Consider the following 16,775-nt stretch of genomic DNA (forward strand, 5'->3'; position numbering starts at 1 on the left):
TTTTAAGATACAAATTTGCACTCCGCAGTCATACAGGTTTGGAATGACTTGAGGGTGAGAAAATAATGCGAAAGACAAAGGATATAGGGAGAAAAAGGCAGAGGATCTCATTTTTACACTCGATACTTCATTCGCAAGCACCCATGACTTAAGGGCATCACTATGTAAGAGGTGATATTTTATGATGTTTTGCTCGTTTATCATTATCGTGGCTTTGTTGGGGATAAACCAGAGGGGTTGGATCGAGAAGATGAGATTTAAGTGAGTTGAGGGGATGTTTTCAAGGTCTCTTTCTGTCCTGCTCCTGAAAGTAGGGTATATGTTACTCTCGGTCACAATTAAATTGCAGCTGTCAGCAGTTTGGTGATAAAACAAGAGTGTATGGCTCTCTTTACTCTGACCTTGGACAAAGAGAGCATAAGAGAGGAGGAAAAGAAGGAGAGAAGAACGTTAATTTATTTGAATACATTACCATTTTTGATCATACAAAGCAAAGTGTATTTACACTGTTCATTGTACCTGATATGAGTGCTAGTCAGCATTTTTACGCTACAAAAAGTCTGCTCTGCTTCATAACCAAAACTACTGGCTCCATTTTTAGTTAGCAAACAAAGGGGCAAACCCCAAGGCAGTGCAAGAAACGGAGAGAAATGATGCCAGGCAGTGACACAGGTTTAATTTCAGAAGCACACAAAAATACACCGACAAACTCACAATGCACACATGTCAACAGCTTTGAAATAGAACACACTGCAGCAAATACAAGGACAAGGCCCATGTGTCAACACACATCGGCACATTAGTACAATATCACCTCCCTTTTTCAACCCAGGTGTAGACCAATAATAAATCTTTCGGGCCAATAAAAGGGTGTGTCATACACATTACAAGTCCATAAGGTGGAGACAAACCAGATCTATCAGTCATAAAATAAGACCTATTAAGCAACAGCACTGCCACAGTGAAACAGTATTTTTTCCACAATTTTGTTGTGCTGTTTCCTCAGTTGCCCAACCGTTGAATATTTGATCAATGAGGTTGATTATTTATTATAATGTTCAAAGTATTTGGGTCTGTGAGGTTTTTGTATGCTTTTGATAGAAGATTCTTATGTTCACCAAGGCTGCATTTATTTGATCAAAACTACAATAAAAACTAATAATGTGAGATATTACAATTATTTCTATTTTAATATACTTTAAAAACTGAATTTACAGCAGCCATTAGTCCTTGAAGAAACATTTCTTCTTCTTATTATTATCAGTGTTGAAAAAGTGCCCCTATTATGCTATTTTAAAGGTTCCTCTGTGTGTATTTTAAAATTCTTTTTGGACGTCTCCTACAACATGTCTACATGCATCAAAGGTCAAAAAACTAAATTTTCTCATAATATACATTGATTCATTCGAGTCGTTTGAGAATCATTGAATCAATGATTGAATCATAGTTATTTAAGCTGAACCTCCATTGGAAGGACGACTTGAGCAGGACGTTTCTCAGTGATACTCATTTTGAGGTACATTGAGATGTAGCAACTGTAATTCCTCACCATCAGGATTACCAAGTAAACAAACCGATGTGCATATTTCTTATTTATTGTGGTGCACATAGGAACTGGTTTCAATAATGGTGCATACGTTAGCCCAGCACTAACGTGAATAACTGATGTAACATAAAAGGTTGCAAAACAAATCTTGCTCCATCAATATTTTTTTTACTTAAAGTAGTAAGAATGACAGACAATCTGCATTAATAGACAGTTTATGGCAATAGTGGCCCACAGCTGATTGGCAAAACTAATTCATTAAGACGGTAATAACGTAACTTGGGCGATTAGCCGGAGACCTACACTATATAACAAACACAAAAGTATGTATTTTGAACACCCAGTAGAAAATATATACATAAATAATTATTCATACTTACAGTTTGTGATTCTGAGGAGCAAGCTGGTCCACATAAACTGGGTAGTACTACTGTACTGACCCATCTTTTAAGAGCAAGCGTTTTGCGAATCCTGCTTGGATTTGAGCAGCAGTCGTCAGTAAAATGACTTGTTTGAGGGCGGGTCAATTTGTTTGCGGGCGGACGATGTACAACATAGGTGGGCATTATGAAAATGTGTTTTCTAGTGAAGAAAAAACAACGCAGTTGGGTGACTCGTTTAGACGGTTCAGAGTCAATTCTTTCTTTTGGGAGACAATAATTTAATTATTGTGCACTTTTGACTTTACAACTTTGTAGAACGTTTACATTCACTGACTATTCGAAAAACCATAATAGGGACACTTCAATATTTTTGCTAAATAGAAAGTTCTTTGCAAAAGAACAGCCTTTATTTAAAATGTACATCTTTTGTAACATTGTATGTCTTTAATTGTAACTTTTGATCAATTTAATCAGTCTTTGCTACATTAAAATATTTGTTTAAAAAAAGTTTTGGGTCATCTTTCTGACCCCTACGGAGCTCGTAAAGTAAGGGACATGGTGAAGGAAAAAAAATGAGATAAAGGAAAAATTATTTGTCAATGCTTTTGCGTTCTCTCGCAAATGTTTTGCGTACCCCCAAGACACGTTGTGTTTGCTCCCAAAGAGCTCAAAAGGTTTTGTGAGTGAAGGCAAAGTTTCTCGAGGAATGCAAAGGTTTGGAGGAAAGCAAAACATTTGCGAGAGAACGCAAAAGCATTGACTTCCTTTTTCCTCCCATCTCATATTTTTTGTTTCATATATTTTTTTTTCATATATATGTCCCTTTAGGGGCTCCGTAGACTCCAAACTTTGTATGTTTGGAGTCTACGGAAAAAACATTTTTTTTTTTTTTTTTTTTCCTAGTGATGCTTTAATTAGCATGCTGATAACATGATGTCTGCATCTTATAGTTTTACTATAAAGCCCTCTATGAAAAATTAGTCAAAATTGTAATTCAAATGAAATTGTGAAATGTTTTACAAATCTACTAAATGTGACTCTCCCAATCCTGCGTATCTCTATATTGTCTCGATCAGGAGTTGTGCTATGGATTTGTATTCAACACCGATTTTGCGGATGCATTTGCATTGCTATGTTATGAATTTGCATAATTCCTTTAGTAAATTGGATGGAGGTTTGTAAATGGGAATACTACAGATGCATGCAGAAAAATGCCGCTATCAGAGTGTGCAATTTGTTCTAAGTGAACTCTGTGCTTAATCTATTTGAAAAATGTTAACTTTCACAGGTGGTCTTACTTGCTATTCACTGTTGAATTGTACAAGTTTTTAATGCCAAGTCGCATATTGGCAGCAATAGATTTTTGCAATAACAACTCTTCTTTCCAACTTCACAATCACACTTTCCTCCTTTTTTTTTCTTTTTTCTTTTTTTATTCAGGCAATGAGCCACTCTTCATTCAGAGATTTGACATAACAAATTAACATATTAATCTACCTAAAGAAGTACCACCTGGATCCAGAAATATCTGCAGAGATTAAGTGTCGGTATAGACCTGTCTTTTTGCAGGGAAGGCTCCTGAGAGCGGCATCTCGCAGAGTCTGATTCAAAAGGCCCAGTGGCTCTGAAAAACTCAATTTTCCTAATCACTGGTGCAGTTTCAGCCTGACTGGCTGCAATTGCCCTCACATCACAAAGCTCCATTCAGCTCACTCTACAAAGGCAGCCAACACACAGGCAGATTCTCAGCACTGGAGAAAGCAACAGTCGCATCTGATCCATATTTACCAGAAATGCGTGTTCACGTTGCTGCAGTTTTTTGAAAAAAATAAGCTAACTTTTATGACAGCTGAGGCTTTAATTAGACACTAGAGCTGAACCTTGGCTTTCTCATTCCTGCTGCTCTTTCTCTGACGCTTGTCCGTTTTCTCGTTTCCCCCCTAATTTAAACTGAAAACATAAAAGACGTGCATCTATAAAGCACTGCTCATAGCACTGCCTATCCGTTTTATTTACTGAGGCTCATAAAAGGCAATGAAGAATGGTCATATACTGCGTACTGAAGGTAGAATCAGAAATTAAATGCAACATTTTTGGGGGAGAATGAAAGCCGAAATTAGCTTTTTAAAGGTTTTCGTTTATTCTTATTTTGGCAAAAAAAACCCCCTGAAAATTAGAGTTCCAGTTATTTCACTGCCAAAAATGCTCTGTTGTATATTTGCCTTTTTATTCTCTGTGCCTTGGCACATGAGTAAATAACTGTCCTTGTTGTGTAGCCAAAGGTGTTTTTAGTGAGAATTTCAAAGCATGTAGCCTAGGTATTATTTACTAATGTGTAAATGTGCAAAAGTAGACCATGACTTTTAAGTGCAGTGGTGTTTGTCTCATGATGTAGGCTTATTTGGATCTGCAAATAAGCTGTGATGAACCTATTTGCATTTGTGTGTACTGTATATAATGTAGTGGGGCCAAAAAGTCAGAGCACATTGACATTTCTAGGATAAATTTTAGAACCAAAATATACATTTCATTAGATAGAAAGAGAGAGAGATATTTTGTGCTAATGTAGGCACATTCGTGGTATGTTGACTGACAGCTGCATTGCTGTGATTCTGGCACACCCATGTCTGTCTGAATTATATCAGAAATGTCAGCTATGCCCTCAGGTTTACATTTAGTGTGTGAATGAGGCTCACTTAAAGCATGGTCAGTGGAGCAAGCTGGTCTGACAAGATGGAGAACAACTAGAAAAGGACCACTTGCTGACCACGTCTTTGTTATTCTCTACAACTGACACCAGCACATGATGTACACGATATGTGTAATGCAATTGTGTTTGGATTGCAAGAGAGTCATTTCAATGCAAGGTATCCTAATTCTTTTCCGATGTTTTTTTTGTTGTACTCTTCCTTTCTCTTGTTGTTGCCATACATTGTGAGATAAAGTTTTGCTACTGTAAGCAATGTTCAGGCTTACACTTTTTCTACAGCCTGCCAATTTTAGACAATAAATAACTTGGCTTGGATTTTTCAAAACTTGAGATTGAGAGTGTCATTCATGTACAATAACAATTTCTGCAAGATATACCAGTAAAAGTGTGTGTATTTAAAAATATATGTTGTTTTATATTATAGAATGTTTTAATTTAACACGATTACATCTGGCAGTAATGTGCTTAAAAGAAATGGAACTTGCTATAGTCTTTTATTCCCTGTTGTGGTGGATATACGAGTGAAATGGCATCTCAAACAATAATAGTGCAAGATTTTTCATAAATTGAGACAAACACAGCTCTGTGGAAAGGTGGTGCTTAAATCCCCAACGGCTCTTCTCATCCTCCAATCACAGATTAAAAAATCATTGGAGTCAGGTGGAAGCCATTACTTCCTGCTTATGGGAAGAAGAGAGATTAACAGGGAGAAATAAGGGAACAAAATACGTCATTGGACGTAACAGCAATATTTCATAAAAAAAAATCGAAACCAATTACAACAAAAAAAACAAGAATGGACTATTTTTATTTCATGGTGACTTTAAGACCTGCTACTTAAATGTGGTTCTATAAAATGCTTATTATACTGATAAGTTTAGTTAAGGAATAAATTGAGAGGATATAGTGGCTCTTTCTCACCTTCAGTATACCGACATTGCACAATCTACTGCATGATTTCAGTCTCAAATTTTACCTTTGCCTAAACCAGTGAAGTGGCAAGGGATAGTATAACCCATAATAGTGAAATAATTCCCACTCTTCATTATCAATATCGCTTTGCTGATTAGCACTGCCCTGCCTTTTTGAAGTTTTAATGCTCTGAGGTCCATTGCGCTTCATAACAGTGAAAGTAAAGCATTAAATTGTGATTAAAGGATCGATTACACAAAAGAGAGTGATTTCAGAGCAGCCAGAAGCCGGTTACATGTTAAGATCCCTTTGAGACTGAAGCTCTTGGACCAGGATGTAGGGTGATTCATGGTCCACATTCATTTTAAATGGGATTACTGGACCTCTACAATGACCCGGACAAAGAATAGCTCTTTCTTTATCTCTAAATGAAAATATTTCATTTGCGATTTAATTTTTCATTCTGCTCTTGTCTGCCGCTCTCTCCCTCTCCATTTCTCATTCACTCACTTTTTTTTTTTGAGTGCACTAGTGTGTAGGTGAACTCTGCTGGATGGGTTTTTCTCAGTGCTAGTGAATGATGATCCAGCTTTGGACATGACCACAGTAACCGGGAGCTGTAGTGGGAGGTCTGCAAATATCTGCCACAAACTTCCAAAGACTTCCAAGCCACACAGTCTGACCCGACACAGTGAAATGCTCACCTCTGGTCAGACTTATGCGGCACACTGCTTGGTCAACACATTCAATATTGTTGCCAGTTTAATAACAATGACACTGAGAGTCAATTGATTTTACCCAGTTAAGGAAATTGATCTAGATTCTGGCATACCTTGTTGTTTACTCTCAACTCCTTCAGGGGGCTAGAAAACTCACTCTATTTTGTACACAAGAAATGTGTTTGTTACAAGAGACCACAAATCCATCCATCCATCCATCCATTTTATGGTTGTTCACACTGTAGCAACACCATCCTGCAAATTGTATATTTGGATTAGTTTGCCCCTAAACGGAAGGAATATATACAATAACTTTCTTCGCACAACAATCATTCAAGTCTGTACTTTGTGATAGAGGGTGAAAGCTTTGTTAATATCTGTTATTTGGGTTTTGGTAGTTTTTTTTTAAGAGAAAAAGGTTCTATAATAATAATAATAATATTGTTATTACAATCATGGTAGGGTCACAGATATCTGATTATACCACAGCTACCTCAGGCTCAGACACTAAGCATAAAGACATTCTCAACAGAATGCGTGGGTTAATAAGATGGCTATTGGTGTTTTAAAATGTTATGAAAATACGAGTTTAGGGGGGAAAATTACAAATTTATTTACTTACAGGTCTGATTTGTAATATTGTTTTGATTTTGTACAGACTCAGAGAAAGGACAAAGTGCATCAGCACAACAAAGCATGAATTAATCTGAATATAAGCACATCCCTATGCTCTCACATAGGGGTGTAAATCGGACAGTTCATCACGATACATAATGATATTGGTTCTCTTAGCCAGCGATACGATATTTGCCGATACCTCAAAAAGTTCTGCGATACGATTACGATTCGATTCAGGGCTATATCGATTGATTTATTGATATTTTGAAATTATGTGCCAAGTTTACACAGTTACATTTTTATTAACTTACAAATGCAACCAAAATATATAACATGAACATTTAATTAAACACTTTGAAAATTGCACGCCCCCTCACAATTGGGGCATTTACTACATTTACTTCATTTGCATAAACAGATAACTCCGTTCTTGTTCATTTTCATAAATATATATTTTTTTTATTGTGCATTCCAAGTCCTATCAATCAAACTGCAGCTGGGTTGTTTTAATTGAGTTAAAAAAAAATACAGGTAGGCTAATTTGCTAAATTGAAGTTCATTGAGAGTATGTTTTTTTATATATTAAAAGCGGATAACTCCAACAGTCTTTTTTGGCAAAAGCAGACATTACTCCACATTTAATTTTTCAGAGTTAAATAAGTATTGATAAAACACTCGGTTAATCTTTGTAACGTTAATCTCCTCAGCTGACATAACAGTTAACTTTAGATGCCTGACAAACTTTGTTGTTGTTATTACACGCAATACAGAGAGCTTTTCCCTCAACACTGTAACGTGCTGCTTTGGCAAGTTTCCGTGAAAAATTTTCACCTTTTTTTCCATTTTATGCCCCTAAGATATTACTGTTTCATCAAGTTTGTTGAAATTATCCACCATCAAAACTCTCAGCTAGCGTGTCTTTTCAAAGTGACTAGCAGCCTTGTCACCTGACCTAAATACTGCACGCCGATTGGCTAAAACGGATTTATCGGGTCCTACAATCAGACACGTTCCTCCTAATAGGAGGTCTTTTAATTCTTTTTTTTATGACCCGTTTCTCTGTCTCAATTTGTTGTTGAATTCCAGAGCTTTTTTGCTTTCAGAATAATAGATTAAATGTCACAGTGAATGATCAGTGGATTGTTTATCCAGATTTGGGGAGGTGGATTCATGCGAAATTTAAACATCTCGTTGCTTCAGCTGTTTAAGTGTGTAAATGTGTAAAGCCAGTTGATTGTCTCCATGTATATTTTACTCTACATTTTCCTTAATAACATGTAACGGATCCAGATTTTTGTAATGAGAAATTGAACAAAAATAATAATAATAAAATAATTGTGCAGTCCCTTCAGAGGAGCTTTTGTTGCTGTGCCTGATGTTCCACTTGCTAAGTGTGGTGAAGTCTTCTGGGCTGAGAGCAGTGTGGTTTTTGGGGCTGTCTCGCTGATGATTCAGATGGTACAGTGCTGTAAGTGCATGATTAGTGTGTGATGAGCCGCGAGGTCTCCTCCTTCACACTAAAATGGCTTCAGGCTCCCAGATAAAAGGTGCCGTATAAAAGTAATCCATCATCAGCAGACTTTATTACCTGTGAAATGGTTCACGCTGTGTTCTTTTGGCGGTAACTTGCTTTTATGTTCATGCAGAATCAAGAGACAATAAATGAAAAAGTCTCAGTTGAGAATTTGCGTATTTGCACAACTTGAAACATTGAACGTTGTGTGAGAAGTATGAAGCACCATGAATTTTGGATACATAATAGCTACCCTTTATAACCTTAGTATTTAAAGGGGTCATATGAGAAATAATTTCCTTTTCAAATTTTTGCTTCGTGCATTCCCCTCCCTTTTCAGTCTAAAATTGGATTTATCGAATCCAAGTACCGAAAACTGCTTTTTGAACTTTTACAGCTTTCTAAGGTCACACAGATGAATACACATAACCATTCTCATTAACATGTCGATTTGTTAACCTCATCATTTGCTAAACTTTTTTCTTCTTCAGCCATCTGAAGGATTTTAGGTTAGGTAAGAGTGTCTAAATGGTTGAAAAATGGTCATTGAAATTGTTTTATTATGATTGTTTCTTGCATACCAGTAAGATAAATAAAAGAAAGAAATGGATGCATTAATGATCAATCATTGAAAGATCAAAAGTGGCAGTGAAGTCTTTTACAACGTCACAGAAGATTTTTATTTAAAATAAATACTGTTCTTTTGAGCTTTCTATTCATCGAAGATAAAATATCACAGTTTCCAGAACAATATTATGCAGCATAACTGTTTTAACATTGATAATAATAATAGCTAAATGTTTCTTGATCACCAAATCACCATATTTGAATGATTTCTAAAGGAAATACCTCAGTCTAAGTCTCTGAATAAATCATCCCAGGCCTAAATGATAACTATTTCCAAATCTCATCAGAGACCGGGTAGCTAGCAAGTCGTAGTGAGGTGCGCCTCTTTATAGTGCCTATAATGGAGGTAGAGAATGTGATTTTTCAGCTGTGCCTGTAAATATTGCTCAATAAAGGACTTGTGGGTATCAGCTCCCAGTAGAAGCCACCGTCACCAGATTTTATGATAATGACTCTTTGGAAACTACTGCATGTGCGTTTGGCCATGAAAATAGCCAGGGCTGCCAGTATTTGAAACTATAATCTTGTCTCAGTCGCTACTTTGTCATTTTGTGTTTCCACAATGTGGCAATTGAAATGTTGTGCAGCTGAAATGCTGTTGTGGAAAGGTAAGAGCTGCTCTGACATTTATTGTCTCCGCTCAGGGATAACAATTCTATTTACCTATATTTCTAAAGTGAGATGGATCTGGAACACTCTTTAAACCTCTAAATCGTTTGTTGTAAAAAATGTTTTCTTTACATAATTTATTTTATAAGCAGGACAAATTGCAGTAAGACAGGTTTACTTGTAATTAAAACTTAAATAATGTATTTAGCTAGAAGTATCTTAAAGCTGGCTTGTTTTTGGAGAAAGATTGAGTCTGTAACTTGTGTGGAGATATTTTCAAGCAGTTATCACATTGATAAAACAAGCTACAAAATTGTGTGTAAATCCATTTTTTCAGTGAGCCTCTCTGCCATTTCTGCATGTTACATTGTTACACCAGTAGGTGGCACCAAGTAGCTGTAGAAGTGACTCATTGAATCATTCCCTTGATTCAGAAACAGCACTACTCTGTGCTACTTTGAGACGTGCTACAGTTGATCGATCAGCAATGGCTTCGTTTGGACCCATTTTGTTGTATGTGACCTATTTGTAATGATTTTAATCTATTAATAGATTTCAAAAATTTATATTCTAAAAGTCTGTTTCTAAAACGGATAGTTCCAGTCCTTGATTTTGATTGGTTGAGCCGTGTTCAAAGCCGTTGTAAACTGCTCAACAAACATACACCTGTGACCGCATTATAGTATTACTGCACAACTGCCTTGTGATTTTTTGTGGCTGCATGTGTTGCTTAGCAACCTCTTTGGAACTACATTGCTTGGCGGAGGACTACAACGTTATATTTTGTTGCTGGATCTGTGGCCGATCGATTAGAGCATACCTAATATCTTTATCGTCCTTGGTGTGAACTGGCCTTTACAATAAAATTTGTATGAGAACCTTTTTCAGCACACATAACAGTAGTAAACGTGACCCACTATGTGTTCATTCACTATTAACTTGTTCCTTGTTGTGATGTATACTATTCTGTGTATAAAAGTAAATGCAAGCTTTGTTTGGCAGATCATGATGACTATGAAAGCACAATAGTAGTTTACAGTATGTCAGTAAAAAGATGTCAGGAAGTAGACACAGTAATTAATTTCTTAAAATAACTTTCTCCTGAACATTCAACCAACATAATCTTTTCACTGGTTGTATGTCAGTGATTTATTCGCTACCCAAGAATTTCCAGATAGCAGTATGCTATGGATTAATGCTAGGAAAATTGCTATGCTAAATGTTCTCATTTATAAAAACAATTGTAAACATTTGTTTATGAAAAATTGCACCATGACCAAACCAGTTTATGCAGTTTATAGACTCTGTGAAAGTCCCAGCATGCCTGCTACTGACCTCAATCTGGACATGAAACCAGATGTTAAAAGTGTAAGACTGATTTTAGCACTTTAGTCAGATCCAATTTATCCTCCCGCACACAAGGAGGAAAAACACAGGGGAGATGGTAGAGAAGCTCAAAGTGGCTTTGAAAAGCACATCAAAAAGGCTCTATCACAAATTCCTAAAATACAATAAGAGGCTTGATTTGCTGGGGGCTTTGAAGTATATTTTTTGCATGTTTCATGGAATTTTATTTCAGGTAATACAAACCCTACGCAGACAACGATCAAATCCCGCATGTGACTGTGCTTTATATGTAGACTCACTGAACTCAAACTGTCTGTTCTACTCTCAATACAGCCCGTATTTAGTTAGAACAGGTGGCAGCTGCAAAGGCAGAAATGAAAAGGCAAATACATTTCCATAAAATCATTAAAACTGACATGTTTTGATGCTATATCTTAGAATCAACGCTGTATGCATCAGTGATCCATAAACATTCATAAATGTTACTGAATGGGAATGTCTAATATTTTACAAAAGTGAACAGAAACTAAACTTGTGTACTTTATAAAATGTCCAGTGTAATTAAATGTTATTGCTTAGTTTTGAGGAAAGGGTTAACACACACAAATTGAGGGATGGTTGTTTGGTAACTAATAGGCTAATTAAAACACACACAATTAATGTATACGGTATTGGCCATCAATGTGCTGAGAGAAAATGAGGGGGAATTTGAATGACAACTCCAGCCAACCGTTCTTGTTGAATCCACATTCTGTAGTTTGAAGAGGGAGAGCAAATCATATATTCAAAATGAAATCATTAATTCTTAATGGGCTGTAGAACAGAAGGGAAGATCCTTGCATTGTCAATAAAACTCCTGCAAGTGATATTGAAAAGCGAAAAAGCTGCAGAAATCAACATCGTTTAAAATGACAATGGGGTGTTTTCTGAGTAGCATCAGTTTATCTGTGGTTACTAATGCATGTTGTGAGATGAGGTTTCACACAGTATAAATGCATATCAAATAACCACATGTATGAGGCCGTTGCTATGGCAGCATTCAGTCTTTAGCTTTAAAAGATTTGAGGATGGTGTACATAGTGAGGTTGTATAATGACTGGCGCTCCACTGGCCTCCATATTTCATTCAAAGTTTCACAAAACGAGAACTAAGAGTTTGACCCTTCAGCATCCTCATTGTTTTACAGTACAAAGCACCTGCAAAATATACAAAACCAAACAAGTGCGAGTCTCTGCAGGTTAGAGTAATTTGTGTCCAAATGTTTACACGAAGGGGGGCTGTAAGCTGACATGCTATTGGTCTACGGGTTTAACAGGAAGTAACAAGTCCAACACTGGAAGAAGAAGAAAACAACGTTGCTGCCTTACATTTAAGTATATTCAACTTGGCTGTATAAGTCATTTCAACTTAAATTACATTAAACTTACTAAAAAGTAGGCTAATTGTAGAATGCTTATATTATTTTGCTGAGGTAATGTAAAAACATGTTGTTGACCTCATATCATTTTTTTTTTCTTTACAGTGAATAGACAACAGTTTTGTACCTTGTAGTCATCATCAATGACCAATTCAATTCTTTCACTGTACAAATTGTGGTAATGACTTTAAGTTTTTATTATTTATGTAGGCTATCTTCTTTGGAACTTCATTCGGTCAACTGTGACTGCATGACCACAGGTTACTGACATCACCACCGCATCACTGTTTGTTTTGGTCTTAGCAGCAGTTCATTCAGGGCACCGTTGTTGAGAATCATAAACAATCAAAAACATATTACAAAGTTTTATTTGAAGGATACAAATGTCTCATACAAATGCTCATAATGTGAATGTTTGACATTTGCTTTGTATTGACTGCACATGATACAGAAGCGATCATTTCTTCTGTTTTAATTGTAATGCAGCTATGGTTTACAATTGTGTCTGTAATTTCCCTGCAAGCCTATAAACTAAACGCGTTCACAGAATTATTTAAAAAGGTAGATTTTATGTTTTTAGATGAGTAAGATCTGTTTAGTAACCTTTTGTAAACTGGCATTAAGCAATTTAGCAAACACATAATTGTATCCAATAAAACATGCATTTAGTTGTCAAGGTTTCATGTTCACAAGTCATTTTAAAAAATAAAAAAAGAAGTAATTTCACAAATCATTTTTCATCTCACTGTAGCGTGTCTGTCAAAAACAATAAAACTAAAGTCACAAAATGACTAAAGCTGCAAGATATAACGCAAAGGAGGCACTACATTTTGTTTGTATTCTAACCACCAGCTTTTGTACGATATAAACGATATAAAATGTATCAAACCACGTCTTAATAAATTATATATCTGTATAGTTAGGATTGATTGGCCAGTGCAATTGCCAGCAAGAAGCAAGTTTTGAGAAATGAGAAACTTTTGACACACACACCCCTTACCTTTCACCAATGAGAAACCTTTCAACATGCCCATTTCACCGACCTGCTGCGAACCATGTCTCAAACTAACACAATTCTTTTGAGCAATTACAAACTGGTTAAGAACACTTCAGAAGTATAAAGGGGAAGGTGTGCAGTGTGAGATTGCCTAAATATGCAATCAACCATCAGGTCCAATTACTATTATATCCGCTATGTATTAAAAGCAATTCTTGTTGTGCTGGAACTATTACAACATGTTCTGTAGGTCATTGGCTGCTTAATTGACTTGCCTCAGAACAAGGAGAAAGCACATAGCTCCCAGCAGTAAAGCTGTTTATGGTTTCCTCTGGATTTCATTGTGGATTCTGGCAGGTTCATTTCGGGATTACTCTTCGGAATGGCCTCGGGATGTTGGGGGATAGGATTGGGATGAAGCATGAGGGAGAAAAGTGATTGAGCAACAGGGCTCAGGTTTTTCTGTGAAATAAAGATGGAGAATGTGGCCTTGAAGCGCCACCTCTGTGTTTCCGGCATAGGCTGGAGTTCAGCGGTGGGGTGCGAACCGCTGAAATGGCACAGTGACTACAAGAACGTACTAATGGAAAGGGTTTGTACAGCCAGAGGCAGGGGAATAGGGACTCGGGATAAATCACTCCCGCAGCCTTTTAGATCCGTATAAAGACACAGGTTAGATGGTGTTGGGTTTTTATTTCAAGTCACATTCCCCCAACGTTTTGCCATCTGGATTGTTCAGACGGATGACAGTGTTATTTCCCCAACCCCATAGTTTTATTTTGTGGGTTTTTCGGTTGGCATCTAAACTTTGCTCCTTGCCAGCTGTCATGCATTGAGTTTTGCAAAGATAAGCACATCTATGACTCGCTATGTGGGGTGCAAACCTGCCTGTGCAGTACCCCCAGGACAGACAGCAGATGGTTGATGTAAGAAAACAATGATGGAAGGGCAGGGAGACAGGGGAAGAGCGTTTTTGCAGACTTTGGAGGAGAAAGAGCTAACAATGCAACTGCTGGGACAATATCGGCACTGTCTGAATGGCAAAATTCTGCATGTTTTACAAGACAGAACAAACTTGTGTGAGCCAAGAGACAACCTTCAAAGCGGGTTTTAAAGGGATAGTTCACTTTAAAATGAAAATTATGTCATCATATACTCACCCTCAAGTTTTTTCATACCTGTATGAATTTATTTCTTCTGCTGAACACAAAGGAAGATCTTTTGAAGAATGTCAGTAACCAAACAGTTAACTGTTACCATTGACTGCCATAGTAGGAAAAAAATATATACTATGGCAGTCAATGGTAACAGTTAACTGTCTGGTTACCGACATTCTTCAAAATATCTTCCTTTTTGTTCAGCAGAAGAAAGAAATTCATACAAGTTTGAAACAACTTGAGGGTGATTATATGATGACATAATTTTCATTTTAAAGTGAACTATCCCTTTAATATGGTAATCAAACATGTGGTTACGTTTTCCCATTTTCCAGTCCCAAAGTTTTTTGTTTTGCTTTGGTCTAATGCGAATTTATAAAGCGAAAGGTCTTTGACAATTAAAGATGTGCTAAATGCACATTCTGATTGACTTCTTGGTTAAATAAATTCAAAGTTAAAAACTCCATTTGTTGTGGAAAAGTTGAAAAGATAGCATATTTGATAAGTTTTGAATTAATGAACATTTATCAAAAAAGAAGCCCTAGAGCAGCATGACATCATATTCTGTTTCTGCTATTTTAGTCATGGTCTCTAAAGTAGTTCTAGCGTGACTGTCTTCATTTTAGCATCTAATGATGTTTGGGTGAAACACAATTTTATATATTTACATTTATTCATTTAGCAGACACTTTTATCCAAAGCGACTTACAAATAAGAAACAATAGAAGCAATTAAACTAGCAGTAGGACAACAGTATGTAAGTGCTATGACCCTTCACAGTACAATCCAACACAATTTTTTTTTTTTTTTTTTTTTTTTTTTTTTAGAATAGATAAGAAAGTGTTAGTAGTACTGGATCAAGTACATATATGATGCCAAGTTTGATATGATTTGGTATTAGATAACTACTTTGATATGACTTGCTCAGTATATGATCAGGATTACGGTATGCACAATTCAAGAATTGGATTTGGATCCCTTCATTAATGTGAAATGGAACTGAATCGTTGACACAGGATTTGGAATTTAATTTTGACCTGGAAAGATGTTTTAAATTGGAATCAAATTGATTTGAAATTTGTTTGAATGATGTAAAGGGCAATTATTTACATTTATTTATTTATTTATTTATTTATCTATACACATATTGCATACAGCTGTTGTGTATCTGCCTAAACTGTTAAAATGTAAAAATGGAGGCAACTCGCGGTAGTAGAGGCAACTTTTTGTAAACCTCTCTGCCTGGTTCGTAGTGTCAGGTTTTTATAGTCTTTTTTTACAGCCTGTCTTTAATTTTGATTAAATAAACCACTTGGCTTCAGTCAGACTCGGTACATATTTATGTAAACGCTATACAGCCTTAGGTACTGAAATCTCTGCACACAGCTAAAAGAGAAGTCTTGTTTCGTTAGTGTGTTTATGGTTGCAATGACACACGCGCGCGCACGCACGCGACACACACACACACACACACACACACACACACACACACACACACACACACACACACACACACACACACACACACACACACACACACGCACGCTACTTGAAAGCTTGCTAATACAGAGGGTACAAAAGCACTGGCTGTGAGGTAACCTACGCAGAGTGAAGGTCTATTATAGTTCAAAGAGAATGATACAGAATGGTTTATGAGCCTTGGCTCACAGCCTTTTCCATTACAGCAGATAGCATTGAGCTTATTAAAAAGTAGACATGTCATCTCAAGGTTTTGCGCTTGCTTTCGTGTCACTTGGCTTTGGCGGTACTTCCTGATGCTGAACGGGGTCCAATTTTTGTAATTGCCTTAGAGTCTCCGCTTGTTAAGCTACTGTAATCTAAGATGTTTATTCAGGAACCCTGTGATACAAAAATAGTTTTGTGGCCTTTAGTTAAATTATCTATTATATATGTGATATGTGACCCTGGACCACAAAACCAGTCATATGGGTCAAATTTTTTAATTATGATTTATACATTGTAAGAAAGCTGAAGCTAAATAAGGTTTCCATTGATTGAATGGTTTGTTAGGATCGGACAATATTTGGCCGAGATACAACTATTTGAAAATTGGGAATCTGAGGGTGCAAAAAAACAAAACAAATTGCCTTTAAAGTTCTCCACTTATGTTTGCGATTTGTGCTGTATTCACTCACAAAAATAAATGTTATACATTTACGGAAATTTACAAAATATCTTCATGGAACATGATCTTTACTT

The 16,775-nt window shown here is 36.4% G+C and overlaps 1 protein-coding gene across 7 annotated transcripts in view; it reads left to right on the plus strand.

Moving 5' to 3' along the window:
- lingo2 (leucine rich repeat and Ig domain containing 2) overlaps window positions 1–16,775 on the plus strand; it is a 336,136-nt gene that overhangs the window by 41,626 nt on the left and 277,735 nt on the right. The window lies entirely within an intron of this gene.

This window comes from Phoxinus phoxinus (assembly GCF_949152265.1).
Source record: "Phoxinus phoxinus genome assembly, chromosome: 12".
Lineage (NCBI taxonomy): Eukaryota > Metazoa > Chordata > Actinopteri > Cypriniformes > Leuciscidae > Phoxinus > Phoxinus phoxinus.